Consider the following 11363-nt stretch of genomic DNA (forward strand, 5'->3'; position numbering starts at 1 on the left):
GCCTGCTTGTTTGCTAAACCACCCCATCCCCCTGCTTCCTAAAAAATATATAAAAACACCTCTTCCCTGAGACTTGGGGCTGTTCTCTCCTCTGCGTAGGATGAGGCAGTCACTGTGCGGCTAATAAAGCCCTCAATTGGAACTTTATTCAAAGTCTGAGTCTGGTCAATATCACTGGTCTATAACAGCTGCAATTTAACTCTAAGAACGAGTAAAGCGGGACCTACCAAACGGGGCTTCCAGGCCAAGCCACGCCTGGCCCCGGGGCAGCCGCAGGGAGTCTCCCGCCAGGCCACCCTTTGGCCTGGCGCCACCCCGCACAGGTTAATGGGCCACTAGGTGCACAATGACCAGGGAGAGCGTCCAGGCAGAGGCCCTGCAGGGTCTGCTGGACCCCGACCCTCCTGGTAACGGGTCAGCACTTGGAGGTGGCTGCGAGTGCTCTGCCCGCGGGTGGCTGTTCAGCCGTGTTAGAAGTCTGGGAGAACCCTCTGGTGCTACGTGGAACTAAACCAAGAAATTCGTGCCCACGTCCTGTACAAAATTTCCCTTCACTTTGGAGCCCGCACCTTCAGGGCCTAAGTAAATATCATGAGGGGGGGACTGTTCCTATTTTACTTCCAGTTTCTAGTATTATACAAGTGTCAACTTGATTCTGTCACAGAAGTTAAAAAGGAAAAGCCTCACCCACCACCTTTTTCTACAGGATCTTTAAGCTGCAAACGTTCATCCTGGAGAAATAAACAGTTGAAGCTATTTAAGTGGCCTAGCTTGTTTTTTATTTGTCAGCATTTTTTCCAGCTGTTAGCGGACCCAGATGAGGTGGTGCCAGTTGGCCAGAGAAGAGCCTGGTGTTGGTGCATGTGCTTTGGACTAGGCTTTATGCTTACAGGTGTCATTCTGGGGGGAGCATACGTGTACAAATATTCTGTACTTCAACCAGATGATGTGTACTACTGTGGAATAAAGTACATCAAAGATGACATCATGCTCAACGAGCTTCCTGCAGATGCCCCAGCTGCTCGCTACCAGACAATTGAGGAAAATATTAAGATCTTTGAGGAAGATGAGGTTGAATTCATTAGTGTGCCTGTCCCTGAGTTTGCAGATAGCGATCCTGCCAACATTGCTCATGGCTTCAACAAGAAACTCACTGTCTATTTAGATCTTAACCTGAATAAGTGCTATGTGATCCCTCTGAACACATCAATTGTCATGCCACCGAGAAACCTGTTGGAGTTACTTATTAACATTAAGGCTGGAACCTATTTGCCTCAGTCCTGTCTGATTCATTAGCACATTGTTATAACTGATTGCATCAAAAATATTGATAACCTGGGTTTCTTTTTTTATCTACTGTGCCATGACAAGAAAACTTACAAACTGCAAAGCAGGGAAACCATTAAAGGTATTCAGAAATGTGATGTCAACAATTGCAGTACCATCCAGCATTTTGAAAACACATTTGCCGTGGAAACTTTAATTTGTTCTTGAACAGTCAAAAAGAACAATATGGAGAAGACTTAATACCACAGCATAACCCCACCCTTTGTAATTTGTGCAGTGATTGTTTTTTAAAATCTTCTTTCATATAAGTAGTAAATAGGGCTTTACTATCTTTTCATCTTGTAATTCAAAACCATTACCTTTAAAAAAAGAAAAAGAAAGAAAAAAAGAACAAGTAAAGTGTGAAGCTGTCCAAGTTGGAAAGAGACCAGTGGCTGCCATTTTTACTCCAACCCCAGCAAGAGGGGAAGCCAGGCTGACTGAAAATTATAATTAGACTCCTATCTTTTACCCAGGTTGGCCTTAGCCCTAGCCTAGGCTTCAGCCCCACCTCTATCAGGGAGGAAGTTAGTGGGCCCTGCACCAGCCTTATTCAAGTAACTGCAAATATATTTGGCTGTCACAGACTGAATAATCAAAAGTCAACTGGGGCAACTGCAGTCATCTTAGACCACACTGTAAAGATTGCAGCTCACACCTGCAGGCCATCCCCACCCCAGGGAGGGAAGAAAGTGGGGCAAAGCTTCATCAGTCTCTCTGGGCAACCACAGTCTAGGATTGCATGCCTTGGATTATTCAATACAGATGTGGCTCTATCCCTACCCTTGGCAAAGAAGAAAGTTGGGAGAAACTTCATCAGTACTTGGGGCAATGAGGGCAGCTTGAGCCCCCACAGCTTGTAACACCAACCACATCCTTGGATCCTACTACACAACTAGCAATGAAAAAAGGGCAGAAACTCCTAAAGTAAAGAGAAAAATGACAACCAGAATACATACTCTAGTAAACCAGATGCCAAGATGCCAACAAAAGTACAATCCACACCAAGAAACAGGAAGATATGGCCCAGTTAAAGGAAAAAGATAGGCCTCCAGATGACATAAAGGAGTTGAAACAACTAATCATAGTTGTTCAAACAAATCTCCTTAATAAATTCAATGAGATGTTTAAAGAGATTAAGGATATTAAGAAGACATTGGATAAGTACAAAGAAGAATTTGAAAGCATAAATAGAAAAATAGCAGATCTTATGAGAATGAAAGTGCAATAGATAAAATTAAATAACATTAGAATCATATAATGGCAGATTTGAGGAAACAAAGTAATGATTAGTGAGATTGAAGAAATGGCCTCTGAAAGTGAACATACAAAAGAGCAGATGAAGGAAAGATTGGAAAAAATTGAACAAGGTCTCAGGGAACTAAATGACAGCAAGGCTTGTGCAAACATTTTTGTCATGGGTGTCCCAGAAGAAAATAAGAAAAAAGGGGCAAAAAGAATATTTGAAGAAATAATGGTAGAAAATTTCCCAACCCTATTGATGGACATAGATATCGATGTCCAAGAATCACAACCTACTCCCATCCAAAAAAAATTCAAATAGATAAACTCCGAGCCACATACTAATCAGAATGTGAAATGCCAAAGACAAGGAGAGAATGCTGAGAACAACAAAAGAAAAGCAATGCATAACATATAAGGGATACCCAATTAAATTAAGTGCTGATTTTTCACCAGAAACCATAAAGGCAAGAAGACAATGGTATGATATATTTAAGATACTGCAAGAGAAACTCTTCCAGTCAAGAATCTTATATCCAGCAAGATTGAATTTCCAAAATGAAAGTGAGTTTAGAATATTCATAGATAAATAGAACCTGAGAAAGATTGTAACCTAGAGACCTGCTTTCCAGGAAATACTAAAGTGTGCACTACATCCTAAAAGGAAAAGACAGGAGATAGAGGCCTGGAAGAGAGTCTGGAAATGAAGATTATATCAATATAAGTATCTAAAATTTTCAAAAGAGTGTTGAAAATATGACAGACAAAACCCAAATATTCAGGAATAAACTTTAACAATGAGGTAAAGCACTTATATTCAGAAAACTACAACTCATTGTTAAAATAAATTTAAAAAGACCTAAATAATTGGAAGAATATTCCATTCTCATGGTTTGGATGACTGTCATTAAAATGTCAATTCTATGCAAATTGATATACAGATTTAATGCAATCCCAAAAAAATTCCACCAACATTTTTAAAAGTAAATAGAAAACATGATTATCAAATTTATTTGAAAGGGTAAGGGGCTCTGAGTAGCCAGAAATATCTTAAAGAGGAAAACTGAAGTTGGAGGAATCTTATCTGGACTTTAAATCATATTACCTAGCTACAGTGGTAAAAACAGTATGATACTGGCATAAAGTCAGACACATAGACCAATGAAACAGAAATGATGGTTGAGAAACAGACCCTCAAAAAAAAAAAAAAAAAAAAAGAAAGAAACAGACCCTCACATATATGGTCAAGTAATTTTTGACTGGTCTGTCAAACCCACCCAGCTCAGGCAGAACAGTCCATTCAACAAATGGTTCTGTGAAAACTGAATATCCATAGCCAAAAGAAGGAAAGAGGACCCAAATCTCACACATTACACAAAAATTAGCTCAAAGTGAATCAAAAACCTAAATATTAAAGCAAGAACCATAAATCTCCCAGAAGAAAATATAGGAAAATATCTTCAAGACCTGGTGGCAGGTGATGGATTCTTAAAAGAGATAAGAAGAGTACTGAGAGGAACTACTGATATTTAATGTATGTAGAAGTTTTAATTAGCTTTACTGTAAAAATGTGGAAATTTACAGAGTTTATGGTAATACATAGTGAATAACAGCTAGTTTATAAATGAGGATGTGGCTGAAAATGCTAATCTAGGGAGTAAATGCCAAATGACAGAAAGTTAAAGAATAACCTAGGGACTGAATAGTACAGTAAACCCAGTGTTGAATGAGAATTGTGTTTGATGGTACACATGCAAGAGTGTCCTTTGCAAGCTAGAGCAGATGCACATCATCATTCCAGGGTGGTGGGAGTGTGAAGCATGGGAAAAATACAACTGAAGTGACCCAAGGACTGTGGTTAACATTAATAATGTAATATTCTTGTATATTTCCCACAGTTGTACTGTGTTGATAATGGGTGAGTATGTATGCTATGGACTTGGTAGTAATAATCAGATGATAATATCTCATAATCTATAACAATATTCCACCACGATTTGGTGTGTTGATTGAGGGGTGTAGTTTGAGAATTCTGTACATGTACATGTTGTTTTATAAGTTTGCAACTTATTTCATAAACATATATTTTAAAAATGATAATGGGTGGGTTGAGGGAAAAATAAATGATATGTAAGAAAAGGTCTATAATTAGTAGTAAGATTTTGACAATATTCTTTCATAATTTGTAAACAAACATCTTGCAACAATGCAAGGTGTTGGTGGAGGGTTGATGTATGGACCCTGCATGATGTTATGCATGTTTGCTTTCTAAGTTCATGATTTTTACTATGCACTTATTGTTTATGTATGTTTATATATAAATGTTATAAAAATAATAATAGGGTGAGTTGGGGGTAAATATTTTGGTTAATAGTAATATTTTGTTCATTAGAAAATATTTAAGAATGCAAGGTATTCATTGTAGGGTGAGTTATGAAAGCCATGTATGATGATATGTATGATTGTAAGTTCACAACTATTACTATACACTTATTGTTTATGTATGTTCATGTATGAGTAGTATACTTCAATAAAATTTAAAAAATAAAGCCAAAAAGAAAATAAATAAAAATAATAAAAAATGAAAAAATAAAATACATACATACATATATTTATATTTTTTCTTAATTCCTTTTTGCATTGTGTCTTTCATTTGCGTAGATGTGTGATCGTCATGTACCTCAGGGTCTTACATATGGTCACATAATGATCAAAGGCCAAGAGGAGGAGCATAATCTCATCACATCTTGTTTTTTGATATTTTCTCTTTCTTCTTCAATATGCATTGTGGCAGTTTGTGATTATTTATGAATTCTGAAAAGAGATTATGCTTGTAAACTGGTCTGTTCCTCTGGGTGTGATCCACTTTGATTTTATTAGACTCAACTGAGATGTCTTTGATTAAGTTATGTTAATATTAGAGCTTTGATGTCAGTAGGGTGCAACTCAGGTTTGATTCCCTGCTCCCTTGGTGCACTATATAAACAGACATTCACTCATGGAGACACACAGAACAGAGATAAATAGAGCTCCATAGACACAGAAGAGAAGAGAACATGGTCATTTTAGTCCTGCCTTGAGACAGATAGGAGAAGGCACAACATCTGAAGCCCCAGGGAAAGTTGAGCCATTTGCCTTATAGTTTGTAGCTGAAGAGACCAGTGCCACGAGCAGCTGAGAAGGCCTGGAAAGAAGCCCTCCAGCCTATTGCCTAAAGTGGAAGTAGCTGGGCCTTTGGAGTTGTAAGAGTAAAAAAGAGACCAGGTAGAAGTCACCTGCCATCTTGCTTCAACACATGCCAACAGACTTTGGTGAAGAAGTAACTTTGGCTTGGACTCTTTAGGACCTTGTAATTGTAAGCTTCTACCCCAAATATATACCTTTTATAAAAGCCAATAGATTTCTTGTACTTTGCATCAGCATCCTTTTGGTTGACAAATACACCCATATAGTAAACTTTACCGAAGTTCTTTCAATCCACTATTTAGTGTCATTTCCTTTTGGCATGAAGGATTCCCATAGCATTATTTGTAGGACAGTCTGTGGTAATTAAATCCCTCTACTTGTGTTTGTCTTGGAATGACTTAATATTTCCCTCTTTTGTGAAAGAGTGTGTTGTTGGATGTAAAAATCCTTGTTTGTAATTATTTATGTTCATTCCTTTAAATATTTCATTCCACTTCTTTTCAGCCTCCATGGATTCTGATAAGAAATCAGCATTTCTTACTGGGGTTCCCTGGTACATAATACATTGCTTTTCTCTTGCATCTTTCAGAATTCATTCCTTGTCTTTGACATTTGACAGTTTGACTACTATATCTGGGTATGTTTCTGTTCAAATTTAATATATTTAGGGTTCATTTGGGTTCTTGAATAAGTATATTCATGTCTTTTGTTAAATTTGAGAAGTTTTTCCCCAGATTTGTTTTTTAATATGCCTTCTTTTCCCTTGAGACATATATGACTTTGCTTTTTCTCCCCCAACCCTTCCAATTCTTTCCCATGCAGTCACAGCAACATTTCTTTCCCAAAAAGTTAAAAGATAAGGCTTGGGAGTGGGTTTTGAACTGGTACCTGATCAGTAAATCTTGTAACACTGCATTCTTTACAAGCTCTGCTGCCCCTAGTAGCTGTGTATTCCCCATATTCATGTAGACATGCATTATAAAAGGTTTTCCTCATTGTGTGGTGAGAATGGACAATAGAGTCCAGAAAATGTTATCTCTCTTCCCAATGCAGAGAATGAAAACTCCATGTGATCCCTTAAATATGTGCTCATTACTCATCAAGCAGGACTTTATTTTGTATGACATATTCATTCCCAATTTGGTGGGAAGCTGTCATTTACACAGTTCCTAGCTCCTAGCCACACTCGACGATTGGTATAGCTGACAGAAATCATCAGACCAAAGTATGATCTTGGGTGGGGAATCCATGGGGGAAATCTGGGGTGCCTCCTACTTCTGTGTGTGGAGGGACTGCCTGATTGCTTAATTGTTGCAGGCCTCCATGTGAGTATGAGTATGCCACAAAAACACCAGAAGGGGTAGAGTGCAGAGTACAAAAGATTTTGAAGCTTAACAAAGATAGTAAATGTGTGCTGCCACAGCAATCAGCTGGCTATTGTTATGGGTGGTAAGGTTAGCTATAGCAGACTGAGAAAGACAGAGAAATTTGCATATTGAAGGAGGAAAATGGCCAAAGTATGATTCTGTAGAGAAGAAACTTGTATCTCAACTCGGACGGGGAACCTCTCTAAAATCAGCAGCTAATCCAGCAAAATTTCTACTCTGGGAAATGGTTCCAGAAAAAGACAAATAATTTGTATGCATCCTTACTTCATTCCTCATGCATATCCTACTCTATAGAGGAGACCCAAAGAAGGCAAAAGCCTAACTGGTAACTAAAATTTCAGGGATTAATGACATGGTGCTGGACCTGACAGAAAGTCCGTCGCTTTCCTTTAAAGTCAAATTGAGAAAAGACTGTGCTTCAAAAAGCAAAAGTCAGCACCTAAGGTCAATTAGAGCAGGGTTAAACTAAAAAATAAGCCCACTTCTAACACCCCTCAAGGGATGGGAGACATTCTTAAGGAATTATAAAACCAAGGATAGTTGGGCAGTAACTAACAGGAAGCTGGAATGAAAGGGCACAGGGAGAGGGGAAACTTGCTACTGAATTAAAACCAAATATTTAAAGCATAGCTTCCTGAATCTATATCCCTTGCCCAAACCCTCTAATTTGGGATTCCAGGAATACTTATTTACATTTATGTGTATATATATATGCTTGTATGTTTTTATTTAATGTTTAGTAATTTGAATAAAGCTCTCTTAAGAATTTTCATTCGTTAATTTGATATCACTATCAGGAGGTATGAAAATACACATTGAACAATCAGATAGACACAGACACAAAACAGAAGATAAAACTAACAAATTTTAATCAGTTCTCACCCTTTTGGTATGGTTTGTCTTTCCATGCCTCTAGATTTTACACATTTTAAGACCATCTCTGGAATCAGTGTTGCCTGCAATATGCAAGTATTTTTTCATGGAAACTCTTAATTAAAAAATGGAGTAGTTATCTGGGCATTATTTGGTTGACAGAGAAGCTGAGTAGAATGGAAAGGTCATGCAGAAATCTGAATATAGGAACTATAGAAAGAAGAAAAAAATGTTTTCCTATGCCCCTTGACCTATTCTGTCCCCACAGGGCTGTCTCTTAAATGACTTAATTGAAGGCTCTCATTAAAACTGGTTGAGGGTGCTATGGGGGAAGGCTATGTGTAATAGTTTAGCTTGTAATTCTGTCCACTAGGCCTGGAAATTAAGAATGATTGCGTCAGCAAGAATATTACACAATAAACCTTGTTTTGCCAAGTTTTCCTATAATTCCCAGTTAAAAATTAAACAGCTTTGGGTTTAAACAGACACAGGACATTATATATACTGCCATAACCCACTGAATGGACTGGGAGTGAGTGTACACTACAACATAAACTATAATCCATGCTGTGTAGCAATGCTCCAAAATGTACTCATCAAATGCAATGAATGTACCACCTAATAAAAAAGTTGTCAATGTGGGAGAAGTGGGGAGTATGGGGAGTGGGGTATATTGGAGCCTCACATTTTTTAATGTAAGATTTTGTGTGATCTATGTATCTTAAAAAAGATAATAAAGGGAAGCAGCTGTGGCTCAATCAGTTGGGCTATCGTCTACCATATGGGATGTACTGGGTTTGCATCCTGGGGCCTCCTTGTGAAGGCAGGCTCACCTGCATACTGTGGAAAGCTGCCAGCCCAGGTGCCATGGAGTGCTGCCCAGCCCACAAGCAGAGTGCTGTTGGTCCACAAGCACCACTGAGAACCAACTCAGCAAGGTGATGCAACAAAAAGGGAGACAAGCAAAAATGCAGAAGAGCATGCAGTGAACAGACACAGAGAGCAGACAGCAAGCAAGCTGCAAGGGGAGGAGGGTAAATAAAAATAAATACAGACATAAAACACACAGAGAGCAGACAGCATGCCAAAAGCTGCAAAGGGGGGATAATAATTTTTTAAAAAGATAATAAAATAAAATAAAATTTAAACAAAATCAATACATAAAGAAAAAATCCTTGAAAGATATGGAAACATTTTCCTTATCATCATTGAAATAAATTAAATGATTAAAATACATATTCCAGAATCTGATAGCCAGTATGCTTTTGAGGTTGTTCACAATATTGGAATATTATGGAACAAAGGTTTTAACATTTCTTGCATAAACTATAATTGTTTCCATTTTATTCAACTTGGTTGAAATTTCCCTAGGTTTATACAGTTAATAATAAATAAGCATTATATTTATTAGATCTTTAAATAATGAAAATTGTAAGTTTTTATTTAATGAAATTAAGTTAAAGAAGATAATGAAGTTCTGTCCTAAACCGAAATGACTAATTTTTAACAAAACAGAATGAGGGATATAAGAAGAGACTGAAATGGATATGGAAATAAATAAAAGTTTTGTGGAAGTGAATTCATAGTCAATGCTGACTAAAATTTGATGAGCCTGTTTAAGGGAATATGTCTTTGTCCTAAGAGAGAGTTGCTGGTTTTCATGAGGGTGAAAGCAAGTTGAAAAAGACCCGAATGGAGAGGAAAAGTTGTTGAGGGCAGTGAAAGTAAATTTCATTTGTTGCTGACCGTAATTTAATAATCTTATTAAAAGGTAAAATTTGTGTTCAGGTGAAGTGACTAGTCTATGTCGTTATAGATAGTTAAGGGAAGTCTGTAAGAGCATTTTCTAAACTGAGAGATTATAAAGGAAATTGCAGTTTCCAGGAAGCCATTTTTAAGTAGAAATCTATGAGTTGATATTGATATACAAAATAACTTCATAAGAGTAAAACCTGTCAGATGCCACCTTATTCTACATATTAAGGGGGTAGTAGGTGGAAGAAAATCTTGATTCCACTAAGAACTTTTGGTTTACATAAAATAATTGGGAAAATAGTGGGGTTTTTTTGTATGGTTGCAATTTATTTGTGAATACTGCGTATCTTACAGCAAATGGTATGGAAACTATTCATTTTAAACTGAGGTGAAATACTTCCAAGAACTTTAAAGAATATAGTTAGTTTCACTTAATATATTATGAGTTGCATGACAATTGTTTGGAATATGTTGTAAAATTGAAGGAACTTTGTAATCCTCTGTTGCTTAAATCTGATAAATTCTCACTGTCAATCTTCTATCCTAATGCTGATTGGTACAGTGGTATTGTTGCTTAGACTTTTAGCTGTTCTTAAAAGAATGTGACATGTTAAGAAAACAAAGAAAATCCCTTACTAGTTATACTCTTCTGCTCTGATGCTTCTTGAAAAGAGCATGCAGTCAGCTCATCTTCCACAGAAAGGTACTTTAAAAGAGAAGCAAGGCAAGACTTTAAGTTATGTTTTGCCTTTTTATTAACATAATCTTGACAAAAGGTAAAAGTAAAACAAAACAGAACTTCTACTATAGTCTGTAGTTAATGATCTCTACAAATAGCTTTATTTAAAATACTCATAAAGAAATTAGGGCCTAGATTGTAACTCTTGCAGTAGTCACATTTATTCCTTGGCTCTAATGTTATTTCTAAGTCCTAAAATGTTTATAACCTAACAGCTCCATAGAATTTTTAAGGACTAGTGTAATATTTGGAACTCAGAGCTAAAGTTAACCAGCTCTAAAGGTGCTGAAGAAGCAGCCCTATGGGTGCAAAAAGTGAGTGGCCATAGAGGAGCTGCCACAGGTTGATGCCTGGATAAGTTAATAGTCATCTCCATTAAAAATTCTGACCTGGTTCATATTATTCAAGATTCTGAGGCCTGTTCACTACTCTGCCTTACAGCAGTGGGCATTTGCACACTTACCCTTAGGGAGTGGTACAGAGATTTGGGCATTTAGATGAGGCTCCAAGTACAGAATATGATGTCTCTCCATTTGAGTTATTGGCATGGCCAGTTGGTACAGTACCTAAATTAAAACAAAAAAGGTATTTGCTATATTACCTGGTCATGTCCCAGAATTGGATATAAACATGTGGCAGCTGAAAACTCCAGTGGCTTTACCAGCTGATGATGGCTCAGGTTTCACAGCCCTCTAGTGGACATTGCTTCCAGATGGCTCTGTTTCATGGTGCTGGAGGGTACTATGCAACAGGCTGGAGGAACCCTGGATGGAGCCAAACTTCCTATTCTCACCAGAACCAATGGAACTAAAGTATGTCAATTGCGAAAAAGGCATACCAACAAGGGCAATAAT

The 11363-nt window shown here is 37.4% G+C and overlaps 1 pseudogene; it reads left to right on the top strand.

Moving 5' to 3' along the window:
• Window positions 1-346: 346 nt before the first annotated feature.
• On the top strand, window positions 347-1631 carry LOC101416959 (integral membrane protein 2B pseudogene; annotated as a pseudogene).
• The last annotated feature ends 9732 nt before the right edge of the window (window positions 1632-11363 follow it).

Source organism: Dasypus novemcinctus, chromosome 19 (assembly GCF_030445035.2).
Source record: "Dasypus novemcinctus isolate mDasNov1 chromosome 19, mDasNov1.1.hap2, whole genome shotgun sequence".
In the NCBI taxonomy this organism is placed as follows: Eukaryota; Metazoa; Chordata; class Mammalia; order Cingulata; family Dasypodidae; genus Dasypus; species Dasypus novemcinctus.